At 40.2% G+C, this 23,086-nt stretch overlaps 1 long non-coding RNA gene and 1 pseudogene across 2 annotated transcripts in view; one reads left to right on the top strand and one right to left on the bottom strand.

Moving 5' to 3' along the window:
* Positions 1-23,086, top strand: part of LOC116280978 (uncharacterized) — a 177,474-nt gene that overhangs the window by 62,570 nt on the left and 91,818 nt on the right. The window lies entirely within an intron of this gene.
* Positions 10,953-11,366, bottom strand: LOC116280977 (large ribosomal subunit protein uL14 pseudogene; annotated as a pseudogene).

Here is a 23,086-nt window from a genome sequence, read left to right as displayed (position 1 = left end):
CCTACTCTCCCCATTAAGATTCTAAGCTCCTAAGGGCAGGGGAGGGGGATATATCTCAGTGGTAGAGTGTGTGCTTAGCATGCACAAGGTCCTGGGTTCAATCCCCAGTACCTCCATTAAAAACTCAATAAATAAACCAAATTACCTCTCCCTCCCAAAAAAGATTATAAGGCCCTAGATGGGAGAGATGACACCTGCCAAACACTTACACCAGGGTTTGTTTTTAAATAAGTGCCTGTTACATTAAGTTACTTGGTAGTTTATATGTGAGGATAAGGTACCTCTTTGGCAACACCTCGGGCAAATGGGTCTTGACACTGAAGATGTACTAGCTGTGTGGTTGCCACCTGGCTGACTTCGGATGGCATTCCCTGATGGCCCTCCACTGGGAAGTCTAGCTGCTTATTGCCTTGTCATCCAACCAGTTGCCAGAAAGATGCCACTTTCCACTCAGGATTCCTTTTTAGGTAACCCATCCTTTCACTTATGTGTCTGATTAAGAACGGACTGAAAAAAAATTTGTTTAATGCTTATTAGGTACCAGCATTAGTAAAGACTTAAAAAAAACCATACACTGAAACATGTTGGGAAATATATTTTATAACTGCACAATTAAAAATGTAATCTAAATTGGTTAGAGGGTTTCCAATAATTGTACTCAAAATGCTGTCTCAGAAGAAAGCATGTTTTTGTGCTTTCCCCCTTCAGTATCAGTGTCAGTCTGGGCTCAACATTCCAGTCTGGGCTCAACATTCCTGTCTTGGCAGAGGCAGGACCTGGACCAGAGGCTTTTTTTTTTTTTTTTTTACAAGGAGGCTGAGGAAATAATGGACAGGTCCAGACTAAGACAAGAGGACTTAATAACTTGGATCCCTTTCAAAGTGATATTCTTTATATTTTTGTTCAATATGTAGAAAGGCTGAAAGCTTAAAGTGGGAAGGCTGGAGAACACCTCTGCTCTCAACAATTCAGCTCTGGCTCAAAATTATAATTCCTACCCAGCAAAACAAAACTCCTGTGGTTAACAGAGCTCACGCTACTTATAGGACAGTTTGGAAACCATTGATTGCCCCTCATAGCATGCACTTTTGGACGTTAATCATTTTATACATCAAAGCTGTTTATCAAAGGATTCCTTCCAACTTGTTGCAATTCTTCACCTCTTCCTGTTTCTAGAGATGCTTTAGATGGTTGTGAGAACCTATTTTGCTGAGTTGTCCTTTATCTAATTTAGGAGCCCAGTGATGTGGGTTTCTTGCCCTCCTACTCTGAACTACCCTTCCATGGACGGACTTGTCAGGGTGCTTGAAGACTCTACCATTGACATTTCTCAGATGATGGTGCCTCTGCAGCAGTCATACTTAACCCTGAAAGCACATCAGAATCCCTCCAGGAACATCCGAGATGCCTAGGCTGAACCCCAAACCAGTATCTCAGAACCTCTGGGCTTGAGACCTGGCAGAAGTACTTGTTAAAGCTCCCCAAGTGATTCCAATTTGCAGCCAAGGTTGAAAACCAAGGCTTTGGGAGGTCTGTTCTTATAAGGCTCTTGCCTGAAATTTGCAGTATATTCATCTAGATATATTTGCCTGGAATTTGTGATATATAGGTGACCATTGAACAATGCAGGAGTTAGGGGTGCTGACCCTCCCTGCAGTCCAAAATCCATGTGTACCTTCACAGGTGGTCCTCCACATCCACAGTTCCACATATGCAGATTCAACCAGTTTTGGAGCGTGTTGTACTGTAACAAGTATTTGTGGAAAAGATCCACATATAAGTGGGCCCCTGCAAGTTCAAACCCATGTTATTCAAGGGTCAACCATATTCATATTGTTAATAGCTGTTGAAATTTTTGTCTGATTCATCTGCTGGTCTGCAGAGGTATGAAGAAATAGATTTTTCCCCTCTTTAAAAGAGAAGTAGGGAGGAGGCTGAGAAACCAGGATGTAGCTAACTACAGCAAACCTTGTGCTTATAGTGATGCCAGCTCTGTGTTCACTGAGGCTACAAAGCTGCCCTGGAGAAGCAATTAGGGAAAAGGTGCCTTGTGGAGAGCAAGGACTGGAAAAGGAGAGGAGGCCAAGGACAGACGAGGGCTCTGAGTCAGGGATTCCACCTGGATGCTGCCTTGGAGAGAAGACTCAGAATGGCCCACATCACCCCTGCTCCTCCCCGACCTGGAACCTCAAGCTTCCTTTTGATGGAAATAGCTGCCCATGTTCCCACCCCAGGACCTTTCCGTTCCTCTGCCCTACTTGGTATGCACCACATTCCCCTCCTAGATATCCTCTTAGTCTTTCATTTATTGAACTTTTACTGAGTATATATAATATGCCAGACTTCCTACTAGGCCCTATGGCAGTGGTTTCCTTACTACAGTGTGCATCAGAATTACCTGGGGGGGTATGTTTTAAAAAGTATTATTTCTTATATCTATAACTCAGTTGCTCTACTGTACACCCAAAACTAACATTGTAAATCAATACACTTCAATAAAGAATAAGAATAAAAAATAAATTCTGGGAGATTAAAAAAAAGGTATGTTTCTACCTCAACCCTTTTCCTTATTAAAAATGAAGATTTCCAGCACTCACCCCGGTACATTTGATTCAGTAGAGTTGGGTAGAGGGTGGAATTCTGCATTTCTATACATGCTTTCATATGATTCTGCTGCCGGTGGTCTGAGAAACCCAATGTTAAGAGGCTGTCACAGAAGAGACAGAGAGAAGAGTCGCATATAGTCCTTCACTTTGAGAAAGATAGCAACATGTTGTGACAAGAGCTGTGGGAGCCAGAGCTCAGGACCAAAGCATAGGGCTCATGGCCCAGGAGCAGTAGGGGTGGTCCAGCCCGTGCTCAGCTCACCAGATGTGAGCTCTGTCCTGTCATCCAGGAAGGTGCCATGTGGATGAGCCACAGCTTTGCCAGAGGGTTAGACCAGGGTAAGATCCATAGAACACCACTCACTATTCCCCAAACTAGTCACACTCTGGGCACCTTGGTGCTTGGTTTCTTCTGTCTCATCCCTCCTGTCTCTCTGGAGAAGCCCACCAATTCTTCAGCGTTCAATTAAATAAGTCACTGTCTGAGTAAAGCCTTTCCTGATCCCTCCAAAACCCAGTTGGGGCATCCCATCGGCTCTCATGGCGCCTCTGTTTGTCTCTGTCTCACCATGGCTTCCAGAACATGCAGGGCCTGTTAATCTCAGTGTTACCAGCGCTTCACCAGGGGCTGGCACATGGCAGGTGCTCAATAAATCTTTGTTAAGTGGAGTCCCGAGGGCAGGAACAGGCAACCACTGGGCCCCTCCACACAATGGGAGTGAACATCCTGAGCAGTGGGAATGAGAAGAGAAGATACCCCCCCCAGCATAAATGTACACAATGTCCCCCCAGCTCCAGGAATGGTGAGGACTATGGGATGTGAGCATCCCACTTTAAGGACCACTGCATCTAGTGTGCTAATGGATGTAGTCCCTCCAGAGCCCACAGTTCCAAATACAGCCACCCAACAAGCAAAGAATGCCTGTGTAACAAATAGGAATAGCTAACACTCAGTGCTGCCTGTGTGCCGGCCCCGCCTCTAAGCACTTACACTGCTAACTCACACGTTGGCCCCACTTAGCAGGTGAGGAAACCAAGGCGCAGTGAGCTTAGTTAACTGGTCCAAGGGCATACAGATTGCTGCGGCAGAATTGTGTTTCAAACTCGGACAGTCTGGTTCTCTAGAGTCTCTGTTTAACCACCGTGCTCTAGTGGTTCTCTGTAAATACTGAAAAGTGTTCATTTTGTGGCAGAAGTGGGGGAGAAGGTCATCGCTTGTGCAGGACTCAATGTTTTTCATGTTATTACATTTTCATATCATTGGAAATTGTTTAATCCCATTTGCTAAACCGTTTGTGGCAATGACTCATCATCATCTTCGGGTATTTCATGCCACCCCCAAATCTATATTAATTCACTAAGTTGAGAGTTTTAGAATTCAACATTTTTGCTTACCCCTTCAGCTGGTCCATGAGAAAGCAAATTGACCATGTAGAAGCCTTTCCAGTACATCGTCTGATTTTATAGAATAATTTATTTTAGTTATTTAAGCTTAAATAATTTTCAGTGATAATTGCTTAATGCTCTCCATTGAGCTTGCTTCTTTTGCTCTTTTCATTGCTTGAAGGTAGTCACTAAAAAGGATTTAAAATAATTGCTTAGAGTGCTCTTTCCCTCAACCAAGAGTAAAGGGCATTATACATCCAATAGACTGTGAATTCACTTTTTCCACTTAACTTTTCAGAAAAGTTACCCCGTGCTTAATATTTGCAAGAAGTCAAATAAAGAAAAAAAAGCTTGGATATTGATGATTTTCAGGAATCAATGCAAGTGGGCTCAGGCAGAACTAGCAGGGGCACAACTCAGCAGAAAAAAACCCTCAGGAAATGCAGAAAGGAGACGCTGTCTGCGGCATCCTCGGCTGGCAGTGGGATATGGGCAGAGGCATTGGAGGACGCCTGGATGGCAGGCCTGGTGCCTGCGCCTGCAGCAGCAAGCTGTCTCTGGCTGCCCCAAGGAGGGGGCATTTTGCTGCTTCAGCAACCAAAGAACCAGAGATTTAGAGCTTTGGCATTTGTCAGATACTGTGCACCAACTCCTGAATTTCTTTCATGATGATTTAAAGAAGAAAGGAAGGAATTAAGGAAGATGGCGGGATACCCCCGAAAAACAGAAAAGCAATTACAAACATGCACAGATAGCAGAAAGAAATGGCAAGCCTCCTAAATTCCACATATTATCTATAATGACTATACTTCTGAACTTTTCCAACAAATGGACAGAAATTTATATTTACTTATATTATTTAGTTTTCTTTTTTAATGTTAACAGATAAGAGATTCTTACCTTTCTTGGATTCTTGGTCTAGAAATTTTCTGGAGATGGGGTGGGAGGACAGGGATGGTTTGGGACTCCCCTAGGAAGCACAAGAAAGTAAAACTTGCCAAAGTGTTCTGAATTTACCTCTTTGAGGTAGTTGAGGCATTTCCCATCTGGTGGGGAGGTGACAGTGATGAGAGCAGCATTCGTGCTCTAGAAACAGAATTCTAGCAAAGAAACTCAGGATGTATCCCTCAAGGACCCATCCACCTCAATATATATGTAATCTCATAGTATCAATAGGGAATTTTGAAAGTAAGTACAAAATTTACCTTCTCTAAAACTGTCCTCACAGACTGTGGATGCTCCTTCGAGGGTAAGAATGTTATTTACCTCCAATATTCATTCTTTCTCTTCCTTTTAAAAAAAAATTTAAAGGCTTTCTTAGAGCAGTTTTAGGTTTACAACAAACTTGAGAGAAAGGTACAGAGACTTCTTCTGTACTTCCTGCCCTCACATACGCATAGTGTACCTCACTATTAACATCACTTTTTTTTTTAACCGAGGATGACCCTCCGCTGATACACTGTAATTACAAAAACATCCATAGCTTAATTTAGGGTTCACTTTTGATGTTGTGTGTTCTGTGGGTTTGGAGAAATGTATGACAACATGTATCCATTATTACAATATTATGAAGAGTGTTCTCATAGCCCTAAAAATCCTCTGTGCTCTGCCTACTCACCTCCTCCCACCCCAGACCCCTCCCCAACACACTGCAACCACTGATCTTTTTATTGTTGCTGTAGTTTTGCCTTTTCCAAAATGGCATATTGTTGGAATCATATAGTATGTAGCCTTTTCAAATTGGCTTCTTTCACTTTGTAATATTCCTTTAAGCTTACTAATGTCTTTTTTCCTGGCTTGATAGCTCATTTCATTTTAGCACTGAATAATATTCTCTTGTCTGAAGGGACCACAGTTTATTTGTCCGTTCACCTACTGAAGACATCTTGGTTGCTTCCAAGTTCTGCCAATTTTGAATAAAGTTGCTAGAAACACCTGTGTTCAGATTTTGTGTCAGCATAAGTTTTCAGCTTGTTTGGGTAAATACTAAGGAACACAATTGCTAGACTGATAGTAAGAGTATGTTTAGTTTTCTAAGAACTAGCCAAACTCTTCCAAAGTGGCTGTGCCATTTTGCATTCTCACCAGCAGTGTATGAGATTTCCCATTGTTCCACATCCTTGACATTATTTGGTGGTGTCAGTTTTCTGGATTCTGGCCATTCTAAAAGACATATTTTGGTATCTCATTGTTTTATTTTGTATTTCCTTGATGACATATGACACGGAGCATCTTTTCATATGCTATTTGCCATTTGTAAATCTTCTTTGATGAGGTATCTGTTAAGATCTTTGGCCTATTTTAAAATCAGGTTGTTGGTTTTTTATTGTTGAGTTCTAAGAGTAATTTGTATATTTTGAATAACAGTTCCTTATCAAGTGGGTCTTTTGTAAATATTTTTCTCCCAGTCTCTTGCTTGTCTTCTAGTTCTCTTGATATTTTTTCACAGTTTTTAATTTTAATGAAGTCCAGTTTATCAGTTATTTCATTCATGGATCACATCTTTGGGTATGGTCATGCTTTTTACAATGCAACACCAAAGACGTCTAAGTTTTCTCCTATGTTATCTTCTAGGAGTTTTATAGTTTTGGATTTTATACTTAGGTCTATGATCCATTTTCAGTTAATTTTTGTAAGGTCTGTGTGTAAATTTGTCTTTTTTTTTGCATATAGATATCCAGTTGTTCCAGCACCATTTTTAGAAAAGGCTTTGCTCCATTGTATTGTCTTTGCTGTTTTTCCAGAGATCAGTTGGCTATATTTATGGGAGTCTAATTCTGAACTCTCTATTCTGTTCCATTGATTTATGTCTATTCTTTTGCAAATATCACACTGTTTTGATTACAGTATAAGAAGATATACAATAGTTTTATAGTTAATTTTGAATTCAAGTAGCATCCTGCTACCTGAGTTTGTTCTCCTCCAAACTCCAATATTATATTGGCTATTCTGGATATTTTGCCTATCCATATAAATGTTAGCATCAGTTTGTTGATATTCATAAAATGACTTTCTGAGATCTTGATTGTGATTGCATTGAATTAATAGATTAGAATTGGGAAGACCTAACATCTTGACAATACTGAGTCTTATTATCCATGAACATGAAATATCTCTTCATTTATTTAGTTCTTTTTTGATTTAGTTCATCAGAGTTTTGTAGTTTTCCCCATATAGATTTTCTACATATTTGGTTAGATTTATACCTAAGTATTTGATTTGGGGGTGTAAATGTATTCATTAGGTATTAAGTGTTAAGGAAAGCAATTGACTTTTATGTGTTAACCTTGTATTCTACTACTATACTGTAATTGCTTACTAGTTCCATGAGGTTTTTTTGTTGTTAATTCTTTTGGATTTTTTACATAGGTGATCATCTCATCTGCATACTAAGACAGTTTTATGTCTTTCTTCCCAGTCTGTATACTTTTATTTTCTTTATGTTGCCTTATTGCATTTGCAAGGACTTTTAGTACAGTGTTGAAAAAGAGGGCTCAGAGGGGACATCCTTGCCTTGTATCTGATCTTAGTGGGAAAGCTTCAAGTTTCTCACCGTTAAGTGTATGTTAGTTATAGGCTTTTGTAGATAGTCTTTAACAAGTTGAGAAAATTCTCCTCTATTCCTAATTTACTTTGAGTTTTTATCCTGAATGAGTGTTAGATTTTATAAAATGCTTTTCTGCATCTATTGATATGACTATGTGGTTTTTCTTTTTTAGTCTTTTGATGTGATGGATTACATTAGTTGATCTTTTGAATGTTGAGTCAGTCTTGCATATCTGGGATAAATCTCCCTTGGTAGAAATATATAACTAATTTTATACTTTTTTGAATTCAATTTGCTAATATTTTGTTGAAAATTGTTGTACCTATGTTCATGCGAGAGATTAATCTGTAGTTTTCTTTGTCTATAATGTCTTTGTCTGGTTTTGGTATTATAATAATACTGGTTTCATAGAATGAGTTAGGAAGTATTCTCTCTGCTTCTGTTTTCTGAAAGAGATTGTAGAGAATTGGTATAATTTCTTCCTTAAATTCACCAGTTAACCCATCTGGGCATTCCATAATGCTCTTCTTTATCCCTGATAACTTTCTTTACTTTGAAGTCTGCTCTGTCTTAATATAGTTTCTTATGCTTTCTTCTCATTAGTGTTAGCATGGCATATGTTTCTCCATCCATGTACTTTTGATCTATACATGTCTTTATATTTAAAGTGGGTTTTTTATAGACAGCATATAGTTGGGTCTTTTTTTTGATCCACTCTGACAATGTCTGTCTTTTAACTGGTGCACAATGATTCGAAGTGATTATTGATATAGTTGGATTAATACCTACCATATTCTTTACTATTTTCTGTTTGTTACCTTTGTTCTTCTGTTCTTATTTTTGCCTTCTGTTCTTTTTCCCTCTTTTGTGGTTTTAATTGTGCATTTTACATAATTCCATGACTTTCTTAACATGTCAGTTATACTTCTTTTTTCACTTTTTAAAGTAGTTTTCCTTACAGCTGAGTGTGGCCAAATGAGTGAAATTTAGCCAATTACATGTAAAAAAAAAAAGTATAACTTGGGGGAAGTGCCCTCAAAGGAAGGAGGTATACTCTTCTTTGATTTTTCCTTCTTCTTGGAAGGTGGACATGATGGCTAGAACTTGAGCAGCTATTTTGGAACATGAGATGGTGCATAAATCATGGCAGAGTAGCAAGCTAGAGAGGGCCTGGGCTCTGATGACCATGGAGCTGCTATGCCAGCCTTGGCATCTTTCCTTGACTTCTTTTGTGTAAGAAGGAAAGACATCTCTGTCTTGTTTAAGCCTCTACTTGGTTTTTTGTTTGTTTGTTTTTGTCACGCTATTAAATGCAGCCTAATCTGAAGATTAGCCTAAAGCTAATCTGAAAAGATACCTGCTTTTTATACTTCTTTATGGTCCTGTTAGCTATAACTTACACAAATATGTTCATTTTAGGTGGAGAAAGCTGGGACAGGTTTTCTTAGAGACCTACAACTAGAAATTTACTGATACACTAAAGTATATCTAATAGCCTCCCTGTTGCATAAAAATCGACAAACAGCAACAAAACACAACATATTTGGCTAAAGAAATAGGCATAAAAATGAAAAAATTGGCTAAATAAAAAAAATTTCTCAGGGGAAAATGATTTGACGGCTTTAAATTTACCTTCCTTCCATCAGACGGTCTCCACAAGAAGAACCCATTTTGATATTCTCATACTTAATAACAAACATGGCAAACATCAAACTGACCTTCCACTTCTCAGCAGTAGTGGTTAAAGTATTAATCTTATTATTTTATGACATTTTAAAATCAGTGCAACCCAGCTGCCATTTCCCTTTGCACTAAGTGAATTGAAGCCCTCAGCTGGTGCACATCACACTTTCAGACGTGTGAAAAACTGATACCTGCAACATAAATCACCACTTCTTTCTTTCCTGGGACCATGCACATGATACAGTATCTACATTAGGACAGTCAGGAACATGCCAGCTCAGTGTTGGGAAATAATCCAACACCATCTACCAGACACAGGAAGTCATTCTTCAAAACATTTTTAGAAAGAACTTTACACTTTCTTTAAGCAGGTGGATGATTGAAGTAATATGTTGGCCAGCTTCCAAGAATGAGCTTTTCAAAAGAAATCCAACACAATTGTCAATGTTGCTGACATTTCTTTAGAAAATGTTGAGCAAATAGGCTGTTCGGGAGTAGAGAGCCCTGGGGTCGGTCAGCAGGGTCTGTGGGACCTAGTTTACTCTTCTTCAAGGCAAGGGGTAGCTCATTCTGATCATGAGTAGGTATCTCTAGGATTGAAACAAGAAGGGTGTTTTGGATTACTCATGCCATTTTATTTGAATAAAAGTAGACTTGCGCTTAGATCTAGCAACGAGTGAAAAGAAAATAACTAACAGTTAGAATGCCTGGTTTTTAATTTGCACTCATCTGTCTTTTTCCAGATGACTTGCGGTGAGTGTGTGGTGCCTTTTTCACTCTGTTTCCCTTTCACACTCCTGGAAAACACTGTTGATTCTTTGTACTCCTGCTTACAGAGTTCAGAGTTAACTTCAGGATACTTCTCAACTCAGCAGCTAAGCGGCTCCTACCAATCCGTTGGCTGTGCCATACAAATGATTATTGGCACCCTGCTCTGGATACTTGAAAGTTTGGTGAAAGTTTATTTTTTTCAGTGCAGTTGGATGGGAGCCAGGGCCTGCCTGTTGCATATGAGCCATCTGGAGTTTCTAGTCATCTCGGTTTAAAATATGCCCTGGGTGCCTCATCCACGGTTTCTAGTGTCTTCCAAGGGAAGTAGAAGCATTATAGACACCTGTAAAGCAACCTAAGTTCAGAATCCCTTTTCATTTTTGTAATGTTATCCTCCAGCTTAACTTTGTCCCTGCCCAGTACATCTGCCATATTTCTTTAGAGCTCACCTTTATCAAGTTTTATTAAGATATTCAGTCTTGTTTTCACAGAAACAACTCTTTGTGAGCTCACATTTCATCTACTTACATAATATTTAATGAAATTGCATAATTAAAATCACCTGGCGGAAACAGGTTTGGGAAGAATCCCAGCTGCCTCTCAGGAGGCATACAGCGAACCAGTGGGAGCAGAATTCACGAGCGTATGCACTGGGGCTGAGCATCCGCTTTTCCTGGGCCTTGGTCAATAGATTTCTAAGGAAACAGTAGACAGTGTCAGCCAGTCCTCTGAGTCGGATACTCAGAGGTCAGTGAGAGACTCACAGTCAAAAAGAAGCCTAAACTCTCACTATAGATGACACGAGGGCGTGTTTTCCTTTGTGTGTGTGTGTGTGTGTGTGTGTGTGTGCTCTTTTAAAAAGGAAACCAATTAGCTTTGAATATCCTCATTACATTTTTTGAGGGGAGGGAGCAAATAATTTTTAATGGGGTGTTTTTTTAAACAAAGGCACTGGAGAATCATGCAATGCTGCCGGCATGGGGCACAATCCTGGACCATAAGTCTATACACACCTTTGCAACTATGATGACAGGACCTTTCATCTCACCTTTATAGTTTACTGTGACATCCCCATGATGGTCAAAATAAAGGAACACAGCGTCTTTCTCCAGAATGACTTCCTATTGTTTAATTACCCCAGCTTGATGTACCTTCCTTCTGAGCTCTGGTTTGCCTTTCTTGACTAGCCATCACCGTGTCACCTACACCAGCATCAGAAGTCTGCTCAGCTGTCTCTTGGCCCGCTTCACAAAGAGCGTACACAGAATTGTGGCGCTTGTGTTCTCAGCCCAGTTGATCATGGCTTCTACCAGAAGAGCCAGGGAAATGTGGAATTTTGCACAGGGGGAGCCATCACATTCTTGCTTCTACATCTTGAGCATGAAAAAAGGTCACATGGCTTTTTTTTTGTGTGTGTGGTAAAAAGAAATCACATAAAATTTACCCTTTTGACTTTTTTTTAAGTATATCATTCAGTGGCATTAAGTTCAGTCTCATGTTGTGCAATCATCACCACTAACTTCAGAAATTTTTCATCACCATTAAAAGAAACTCTGTACCCAATAAATGCTAACTTCCCTCTCCCCCCTCCCCTCCACCCCTGGCAACCATCATTCTACTTTCTGTCTCTATGCAGTAAACTATTCTAGGGACCTCATATATGTGAAATCTACAATAGTTGTCCTTTTGTGTCTGCCTTATTTCACTTAGCATCATGTCTTCAAGGTTCATCCATCTTGCCTCGTTGCTTTTTAAATGGTTTTCCCACTCCAGTCTTCTGTATGCCCCTATGAAGACCATTTTGAGGTTGCCTCTCCTCCAGCCTCCTACAAAGAGGTGATCACCTGCCCTCCTGGCAAAGTTTGAGTGCCAGCTGTGGGCCTTTTATGGAGACCACCCCACAGTCCCCCAGACTTGGTTGCTGGGCTCTATTCGTCCTTTCCAAGGTTCTAGGATTTTCAAATGCCTGTTAAAAATCTTCTGCAACAATCAATTCAAATACACAAGTTTGGCTATTCAAATTACTTTTTCCAAAAGTACTTTAAAATGCATTAAGTTATTAATTGCCTGCTGGCACTTTAATCAAATGGGAAAATTGACATAGCCAGAGGCATGTATTTTTGTGGAAAGAAAATTTATTTAAGGAGAAACAGCAGCTCTTACTGCTTAATTTAAACTGAGAAAACTGTGGAAAATCAACTGCTATGGAAAATTAATAAAACATTTCCAGCTGCAAACAGTGACTAATTGTACAAGATGAAGACTGCCCGGAATTAATAACTTGCAGTCTTCTGTGTGAAGAACCCCCCACCACTTCAATTTACTAGGAGATTAAATTACTTCTAAGTTTGCCGTATTAAAACAGAACATGAATAAAACGTTAGTGAATGCACATCTATTATTTACTGTCTGTGATATGGATATAATTATTTCCAAACAACTACAATGTGACGTGACCAGTAATATCTAAATGACTCTTTTAGCAAAAGAATCTACTGCAACATTTTTTACCCAAAGGCAGGGGGGAAATCCTTCTCTCACTGCTAAAGTAATAAAACGATGCCTCGTGGACTTCTACAGGTGGTATGTCCCTGTCCCAGTGCACTGAAATGTGCTCAGTGTCCGGGTTTATACTTCTCCCTCCTGCATCAGATAGTGCTTGGGGGAAGCTGTGCAGGAGGAGATCTTAGCAACTCATTTATGAGCTCTGATCTCCAATAGAAGCCGATCCCACAGCCCAGAACCAATGTAGATGCTTCAAGGCTTCTCTTGGTGCCTGGTGTGGCCAGGAGCACATGTGTCTAACAGAATCGATTCCTTTATAGGAAGCAGAAGGGAAGGCCAGAACAATTTCCTGAGAAAATGGGGTTCTTTCACAAGGATGCCCATTAGCACAGGCCCTGTCAACACCATGGGCTCACCCTCCAAGCTTGATCACAGCATTGCATTCCCTTGTAAGTCTTCGTTTCCTCAGCGATAAAATGAGGATTAAATAACACAAACCAGTGTCGTCCCTCTTCTATCTCTGTGGCCAGGATTGGACTAATTTTTTTGCCCTAGGAGGGTCTGTCAGTTTTCCTGGTGTATTCAAACTCTGACCTTGTGAGACGAGATACAGCAAGACTACGCCACTCAACGACCAGGAGAGATTTGTTCAAGTGAGAGGGATGAAGAAAAGTCTGGGAAGCTAAGCGCTCTATTTTTCTGAAGTGATGGGATGTTTTTGGAGTTGGTTGAGTTTTTTTGTTTGTTTTTCGAATTTTATAGATTAGCAAATAACCCAAGAAACGAAGAGGGAGCAAGCTGGATGTATGTGTTGCAGAGACGTATCAGAGATGGAGAATTTCTCAGCAGAGGGGCACTGCCTCCTTCCACCATCCATCCCTTAATGCTCACAACAGAGGGTACATTCAGCTGCTTGCTACTTGATACCGCTGGCGGGAAGGTCCGCAAATCAGCCTGGAGAGAATAAAGGCATGTTGTTTAGAAATGCAGAGGCTTAACCTGAAGCATGACTGGTTTGAGGTTTACCACAGAAGTTATCTGGACATATCATTTGATTTCCAGGTTTTAAATGTAATTCTAAACAAGATCTGGTCGCACAGCCCTCTGCTGCATGACACAGGGAGACTTTATCTGCCGCCAAATGCCATTCAGGCTTAATGCTGCAGTGGCGACTTGTATAAATTGGGGCATTCTTTGAGGCCCTAAAGCATATGGCCTCTCAGAGGAGGAGAGTTGAGGCCTGCTTCCTCTTCCCTGTGGCTCAGGCCAGATACTTCAGGTTGTTTCTCTCTATTTGGGTTCCTTTTGGTTTTCCTTTTTCAGAAACACTTAAGACTTGTTAGAACAGGCCGAGTGTGCAGCTGCAGACACCACTGGATTTGAGGAGTCATGGGGCAGGTTCCTCCCCCTGCTGGCAAACATGAGGCAGATACCCCGCAGAGAGGCATGGAATCAACTGGTGCTTGTGCTAGTGATGCGATCAAGCAGGATGTGAGGGCGAGGATCTCTAGGTCCCGAAGGGAAGCAGCCCCAGGAAAGGCACTGGAAAAGAAGGGGGACACAAGTCAGCCTACCCAGGCCTGGGTGGACTCTGCCCTTGAGAGGTGGCAGACTGACCTGCCCTCTTGCCTTCACATGTCATTTCATGTTTGGGGTTTGCCCCAACCCTGAGTGAAAACAGGATGTTTTGAAAACACAGATGTGCCCTGAAGAGTTGTCTACATTCAGGGTCTCCACCTCACTTCAGTCAGACTCTTATCCCCGCTGCTCCTTCAGAACTGCCTTTGTCCAGGTCATCCTGACCTTTGTGGGGCCAAATCCAGTGGACACTCCCTGTCCTCCTTCTGTTTGACTGTGAGGAGCATCTGATCCAGTTGATCTTCCCTCTTTGGAACATTGTCTGGACGTGGCTGCCAGGAGGCCACTCCCTTCTCATTCTCCTTCGACCTCCTTGACCGCTCACCCCTCAGGCCACTCTTCAAGAGTTGTCTCCTTCCCTAAATCATAGCACTTACCACCTCCTCGTATACAGCTCATCCTGCTTATTATTTGCTGGGTGATCTCTATCCCCACAACTAGACTGTAACCTGCCTGAGGTCAGGGAATTTGCACCTTGTTCCTATAGTCCTGAGAAATGTTAGGCATTGGTTGATGTAATATTAATGTAATATTGAAGGAATAAAATGGTTTAGAATACTCCATTTAAATCAATTTAGGGATGCCCTTTTTTTTTGCAGAGTGTATGAAATCAATTTAATAGAATCATATCTTACATAGGGATTAACACTCAAGTCAGTATTAGAGGAGAAAATCTCATAGAGTCAAAAACCCACCCTTAAAAATCTTTAGAGAGGTACCATGTTGGATTCTGATGTACCAGTTTCTGAATAAGCCCAACCCAATCTCTCCCTTAGGAGATTCTGTTTTGCCATATTGTCACAAGTGGGTCTGACATCATCTGATTTGAATGATTTCCGAGCTCATGCTATGTCTGAAGGCATTCTTATTTTAGGAGATCTAGTTTAAATTCTTGTGCTGCATTACTGTGGGGTGCAGGTGGTGCATCACCTGTAAAATTATAAAATAAGCATCCCCTCCCTGTTAGGGACCTCCTCTGTGCTGTCCCCCTCACCCCTATCCCGCCAGTTCTTGAAGACTGCCCACGGGCAGAGAGAGTCCACTAGAGCAATGTATACTTCTGAAGTGTCCTCTTGGGCAGAAAAACTGAACATTTCTTTCCCCTTCTTCTCCAATTCCTACTTATTGTTTCCATTTTCTTTTAGCTACTTTGAAGTTAGTCTCTTAAGCCAATATTTTTGTTACGGGCTGAATTGTGTCCACTTCTCCCAGATTCATATGTTGAAACCCGGACTCCTAGAACTTCAGAATGTGATTGCATTGGAGATAGAGCCTTTAAAGAGGTGATTAAGTTAAACTGAAGCCCTTAGGGAGGGTCCTAACCAACCTGACTGATGTCCTTATAAGAGGAAATTTAGATGTACAAAGAGACATCAGAGGGGCGTGCACACAGAAAAAGACCTTGTGAGTACCTGGTGAGAAGACCAAGTTGGCAGTCACTTGTTTCACAACAGTAGAAACCTAATTCATTCCTAGCCTCTAAGTATGTCAGCAGTTTCTCTTCTGACTATAAAGAAGATGCATTCTGGTCCCAACCCAGTCACTGCGTTGCTCTGTTTCTTGGCTTTTCCATCAGCAAATGCACATGCTCTCCTCCACTTTGAGCTCACTTACCTTGAATGTTCACCCTCCAGGAAAAAGATTTCAAACAACGTCAAGTAATAACGGCCACACATCCAGCTTCTACCCGTGCTGGGAAACAAAATCGGCTGCACAGCTATTGGCCAAAGGGATAAACAGGTGAGGAGAAACAACACAGAAGACTAGTTTCTGACTTCAAGCGACATTTTTGGTAGGCTCACTTAATTTAAAAAGTGGTAATGGAAAACTGGAAAATTACACAGTTCAGGATAGGAAGTGGAAGACTTAACCAAAAGGTGAACATTCTGACACCTCAGTTCCTGTCTGGAATCCCTGTTTCTTTAGGCTGCCACGCTCCCTCTTTTTAAGGGGGCCGTATTGCAAACATCTAAAATATTTTTTTCCTTTGGTTAGTAGAGGTACTGAGGATTGAACCTATGACCTCGTGCATGCTAAGCATGCTCACTATCACTGAGCTATACCCTCTACCCCAAACACCTAAAATCTTAAATAATCAAGTAAAATAAAGCATATAAGAAACTTTGTTTATGTAGTAGAGGTGTGCTGGAAAAGAAAAGTGGAATTTAAAGAACTGTCTTAGTAAAGCAAAGCCAGTATTATCCGTAAGAATCAAGTCTACTGTTGAAGGAAATTTTTGAAGTTTGTATTTATAAGAGATTCTAAGCTATAAGGGAAGAATCTTACTTTGCTGACACATGTCAGTCCACTTAATTATCAATTGAATATATTTGATTTTTCTTTTTTTTTAATTGAAGTATAGTCAGTTACAGGGTGTCAGTTGCTGGTGTACAGCATAATGTTTCAATTATACATGTACATACATATATTTTCATATGCTTTTTCATTATAGGTTACTACAAGATATTGAATATAGTTCCCTGTGCTATACAGAAGAAATTTTTTTAATCTATTTTTATATATTTAGAAATCTCAAACTCCCAAATTTGTCCCTTCCCAACCCCTTTCCCCCAGTAACCCTAAGTTTGTTTACTGTGTCTCTTGAGTCTGTTTCTGTATTTGATTTTTCTTTTTCTTTCTCCAGTAAGACACATATTTGAAAATGTGTGCTTCCAGTAGATTTTCATGATTTGGATAGATTTTTAAAACATTTCTTATGAGCATTTAAGGGAATCGAAAGTCTTTTCTGACTCCTTATTGTTTCTCTGCTGTTCTAGGGAATAATGTGCAGAATTGAGCTTTGCAATACAAGGCTAAGGCCTCTGTTTTATTACAGGGATAATTATTACCATAGGTCATTATAAGATAAGAAGCCACAAATACATTAGTGATGGCAAAGATCTATGCAGCTAATATAGCGTACATGTTTGGATGGGGATATATTCCTGCAAAGATGTCTTTACATTTCAGTAATTAAGTGTGTCATATTAATTGTGTGGCCCTTTCACAAAATCTTGTGAAAAAGAAAACACACCAAGAACTTTTCCTCTTGATATCAGATTAGAACTGATTGCGTAATCACATTACCTAGATAATTAAATACAAATTTAGTAGCTTCAGAACTGTACAATGTTGTGGTTTCATTTTCTAATAGAATTACCCTGCCTTTGGTGTAGAATTCTTGCTAAGCAATGGAGATCTAATTACTTAGTGACGTGACATTAACTCCTCAGGGAACTTTCTTCAGAGAAAAGGCTCAGATTAAAAATGATTCAGGGAGCTTCTTTCTCATTTCATTACTGGGACCCAAATCACAGGAATTAGAGACATGAGAGATCTAGGAGGCATTTTTCTCTCTTATCCAGGGGGCAGGGAAAGTGTGTTTATGAGACATTATTCTTCCGGGTTTGCTTAGGTCCAATGTGGATAAAAAAAAAAAAAAGAAAAGAACAATTTCTGGATGTAACACATTGTTGGGATGAGTTCCTCCTTGAGCCTCTGAAAGACATGTCACTTCTGTTGCCTCACAGATTCTTTAATGAGGATCTGAGGACACACTTGTTTGCCAAGGTACAGGGTGATAACGTGGCAGTGTTCCTGACAGAATAATTACCTTGTGTCGAAAGTGATTTTAGGCAAAACTAAAACAGGAATATCCCTGTGTGAGAGATACCTTCAAGTCACTCTGAAAATAACTCTGTGTAGGATTTGAAGGCATTCATCATTTGGTTTGATAACAGACATTGAAGCCACTTTTGTAGGTCAGAGCCCAGTTATTTTTGTAGTTGTTTAAACTTAAAACAGCTTTAACTCTGAAAGATTTTCAGTTAGGGTGTGCAAAGAAACAGCATTCATTGCCCCTACTAGTGGGAACTGCTGGCTAGAGCATGTGTTTTCTTTTTCTTTTTGTTCCTTTTTTTATCCAGTCATCTGTTGATGAACATTTAGGTTTCATCTGTATCTTGGCTACTGTGACTGCTATGACCATTGGTGTGCAAGTATCTTTTTGGCTTTTTTTAATTGAAAATTTTTTTTAAATTTTAATCTTATGGGTTTTTTTTTTTTGCTTGCATCTAACTTTATTATTCATTTTGCTTGTGTTTTGGGGAGAAAGTAGGTAGGTTTATTTATTTACATACTTATATTTTTAATGGAGGTGCTGGGGATTGAACCCAGGACCTCTTGCATGCTAAGCACACACTCTACCACTGAGCTATACCCACCCCGCCACCCCCAGCGTGTGTTTTCCACATTTGCCATCTGTGTCAGTTGGTGTTTTAGGTCATGCATCTGGAGGTCAGTGAAGTGGACCTGCTGACCTTAGTTGGGCTTGCTCACAAGTCTGGCATGAGGCTGGCTGTGGGTTGATCTAGGCTTGTGTGACTGGGGTGACTCAGCTCTGTCTGCAGGAGGCTAGCCTTGGCACGTTCCCTGGTGACGGCTGGAGTGCAGGGGAGAGCAAACCCAATGCACGAGCCCATATCAAGCCTCTGCTTGCGGCCTCTCTTCTAAGGACTCAGTGAACAAAGAAAAACACATAACTGAGCTCGGTGTCAGGTACAAGATGCTAACATCAGGCTACCCTGCCCACGGAGGAAGGCAAAGGGACATGACAAGGGGCATGGAGACAGGAAGGAGTGAAAAACTGGGGCCATGATTGCTATGCACCACACAGTTCCATGAGCAACTGTGTGATTGCTCTTTTAACATGGAAAAACTGTCTGTTAGATGACCTTCAATCCTGGAGTAGGTTTAGAAATGAGCCATTAAATGGGACATTGTAGAAAAAAGCTTGTAGTGTCTCCCTTATCTGTGAGTCCTTTAGTTGTTATTGAAATTGCTAATTAGAAAAAACAATCTTGGCTGCAATTGATAACTTTTTTATCCTTATTAATTAGAAGCATTATTCCTTAGGTATTACTGCCTTAGTCTGCTCAGGCTTTTATAACAAAATGCTGTAGACTGGGTGGCTTAAACATCAGGAATTTAGCCCTCATGGTTCTAGAGGCTGGGAAGTCCAAGATCAAGGTGCCAGACAATTGAGTTTTCTCGCTTACAGAGAGCCACCTGCTCACTGTGTCCTCACATGGGAGGGAGGGAGAGATAAGAAGGGAGGAAGGGGAGAGAGAATTTCTTTCTGGTGTCTCTTCTTATAAGGACACTAATCCCATTATGAGGGCCCCACCCTCATGACCTCAACTAACCCTAATTACCTCCCAAAGGCCCCATTTCCAAATACCTTCACTTTAGGGGTTAGAATTTGGAGGGGGCGGGGGGACATAATTCAGTCCACTGCAATAGCTATGACCCAGATTCTTCAGTATGTAAGGGAGCTCTGTGAAAGCAGTGTCTCCATTGCTAAGAGTGAGATGTGGATTGTAATGGAAATGGGTGAGGGGTGAACTGGGAGGGCACTGTAAATAATGTAGGAAGGAGAGAGATTGGGGTGGATCCCTGTGAGAGCTGGTTCCTATGAGCCGGGCTTCAGACTCCCCATTACCTACTCCATGATAAGCACCCATCCAGAGGTCAGTCATATTTTCTACTATTTGGCAAGACAAACACTAGACTTCCTTGACAACCCCAGTGAGATTATGTTAGTGGTAGGTAGTTTACAATTGCATCCAAAAAACTGAAACATAGTTTATATTGCAATTGCAGAGATGATTAAGATAATGATTGGTCATATATTTGCATTTGAAATGATACAGAGAAAGAAGCAGCATTTTTATTTTATAAATTGTGGGTTTCTTTTTTTTTATGGGCAGAATATATGGATCAGGAGATAACTTTAGTTTTAAAACAATAATATTTGATATGCTAAATTACAAATTCAAAAACGTAGCTCTTCCATAAGCTTTTAGGTTTGGCTTACAATTTTTATTATACTGTGTATTAGCCTAGCACATTTGAATAATTACTTTTTAAGTTGGTCTTTGAATAAACTTGTCTAATTAATACATTTAATTAAATATCCTAGAATACTTTCAATTACATTTATTAATGTATGTACTTGATTTTCTTTTAGAGTCCTTTGATTGATCAGCCTTCCCAGTACTCAAATTATTCTTACAAGTTCGATAATTGAAACTCATATATGGTGATTCTTAAGCTCTCTGAGACAGTCCAGTACTATTTATAACCTTAGATTTCAACTTAAAATCACAAGGCTAAATGGCTCATACTGGCTCATACATTTTAATACTGGAATTACAAGGCTGAGCAGTTACTCTAATAGGACAGATTCTCTTAAATATTGCAAGTAGTAATATATACCAAATATGCACAGATTCCTTTTCACTCAAACATATTGAAAATACAAATTTGAGCCTCTTAACACTTTTACATTCATTCTAAAAGATTTGAATGATCTCAAAGCTGTGTTAAGGATTGAGATTGTTTAATGACCAGAGGTTCCAACTGGGACCAAGACTGGATTTTTGTCGTCAGTCCTAATGTAATATGCTGCTCCTGCCTTTTAGTTGCTATATTTAACCTCCCACTCCCAAATGGGTGATCCCAGATAGACCTTTGCCCTGGGTTCGAGTTATGTATTACCTAATTCTCCTGTAATCACACCCCACCCCCCCCATCCAGGAAAATCACTAGATTGTATTTGACATATTTTTGACTCTTTATTGTATGTGAATTTCTTTTTCCCCTAATTCTAGAGATACTCAAACCTACCAAAAGTCTGCATTCTTTCCATATACTTTTTATCTCTTATGACCACACAACTTTTTCAGATATAAGATAACACCCAGTTTGATTGTGTGGCAATTTCTCATGGCTTTGTTTGACTATTTTGGTCACAACTTTCAAGGTCATTTTAATGACACAGGTGTTTTTCAGAAAGTCAAAGTCCAAATGCTATCAGGTTTCTTCATTTCAAACCACTGATGTTATCTTCCAGATGCTTTATTTTTCACTGCATGGGAAGGCCACAATATGATTTGAAGTTTTACGAAGTATTCAAGTGTAAATGACAAATAATGTTTCCATAGCTTACTTTAAACTATGGATTGACCAAGAAATGTTAATTCCTCGGGAGCAAACTTTGAAGACATTTAAATAGAACATTTTTATATGTTTGTGTCTTGTCTCCTCAAGTAGATTATAAGCTCCTTAAGGGGAAACACTTGGTCTTATATTTATTAGAGAATAGTGGTTGGCTTGGTAATGGAGACTAGTCACTTGATCAGGACCTGAACTCCTGCCTCATAAAAAAGGAGGGATTTTTGTTGTTGTAGTTGTTCTTTGGTTCAGATGCTCAATCCTGTAGCAAGAGAACGAATTCTGGGGACAAAGGTACTGCTGAGCTTGTAAAACTTATTTAGAATCCTTAAATCCAGGACCAAGGATGTATTCCCAGGGGACATTGCGTTCTCCATAAAAAGTTGTTGATTTATGAAGAAAACAGTCTTTTAAAAACATAATATAATCATATTCTGGACTATCTGGGTGACATACAATAGAGTCCTACCATGTAATTTCAGCACTGAAGTCTGTGATCATAGTATTATCGGAGCCCAGCAGTACTTTCACTGTTTCAGACTAATGAGTAGAGAACACCACAAACTCAGCACATAAATCACATATTGGGTTTTCACAATTGCATCAGAAAAATGAAACAGAATATTTATTACAGTTGAAAAGATCACCATGATAACAATTACTCAGAGAAGTAATACTTTGATCAATAAGTAATGAGGATCAAATGATGTCAAGGTGTTTGGTTTGAAAAACGCTTTCCAGGAATTCAGATAGTTGCATTGAACATGCCCAACTCAACAGAACGAGGGAGGGGCAGGCAGTGCCACAGCCGTGCTGTAAGTGGTAATTCAATTTCAAGACAACGTTATGTATCGGCCATAGTAATTTAATGTTGTTAATTTGAATTTTGTTTGGTTTGCAATTTGTTTATAATTAGTGCACAGACTTTGGTTTTATAACTGAATAAGAATTGCAGTATAAGGAGCTCATCACTAGTTTTATGTGCATACATGTTTAAGTAATATTATTATAAACATAATTGACGTCAACATCTGGGCGTCAGTAGGGGTTTCTTTTTTTAAAGGGCTTTGTGCAGTACTTGAATTGAGAAACTTTGATACAACATTTTACATACTAGTGCTGTTCCCATTTTCATCCCAGAGAACTTAAATATCTTAAGGGTAATTAAAGCACAATAACTGATAAGTAAATAGATTCTACATGCAGGTGTATGTGAGTGTATACATGTATAGGTCTTACCAAAAAGTACATAATGCTTTGAACTCTCAGAAGATTAATTATGTTCACGTTTGTACTATTGCGATAAAAATTACTGTAACATGGAATCAGGGGATTGAAAATAAAGCCCAACACGGCTGATCCTGACCCAGGACTATAAATGTATGCAGTGAGGTGTCAGTTCCGTTCAGGGAGTGGAGTTCCGTTAATCCATTCGGATACCCTGCTTCTTGTTTGCCTTTCTGTCTCCGGAATTTTCACGCAATGCAGGGCTCTGCTGGAGCCGTGTAAACAGCACTGCCTGCTTCACCTGGCCTCGCCGCTGCCACACGTCTGAGTGGCGGGCTTGGGAGGCGCCTGACGTGAGTGCCAGCTGATCGGGGAGATGCCTGGTGCCGGGTCTCTGAAAACAAACGGAAGAAAGCATCCTCAACCTGATTCTCTTGACCTGAGGTTCTCGCCCTGGGTCGGCTCTGGGAGGCGCGGGGAGGGTGGGGTGTGGGGGTGGAGAGAAGGGGAGAAGAAAAAACCTCCCAGTACGGAGCAGAGCAAATTGAAAGCCAGAGGGGTGTGCCTCAAGGCGGCTAGTAAACCCACTTCCTTTGTCATAACAAGAACAAATCCCACCTTTTGAAGTTTCTCCTTCTTGTTCCAAGGGGAATGCCTTTTGTTTAATCCATTTTAGCCCTGAATACCTGACCGGGATCAATCTTGTTGG

This window comes from Vicugna pacos, chromosome 6 (assembly GCF_048564905.1).
Source record: "Vicugna pacos chromosome 6, VicPac4, whole genome shotgun sequence".
In the NCBI taxonomy this organism is placed as follows: domain Eukaryota; kingdom Metazoa; phylum Chordata; class Mammalia; order Artiodactyla; family Camelidae; genus Vicugna; species Vicugna pacos.
The sequence above is the reverse complement of the archived record's forward strand: the minus strand, read 5'-3'. Positions and strand labels throughout refer to the sequence as shown.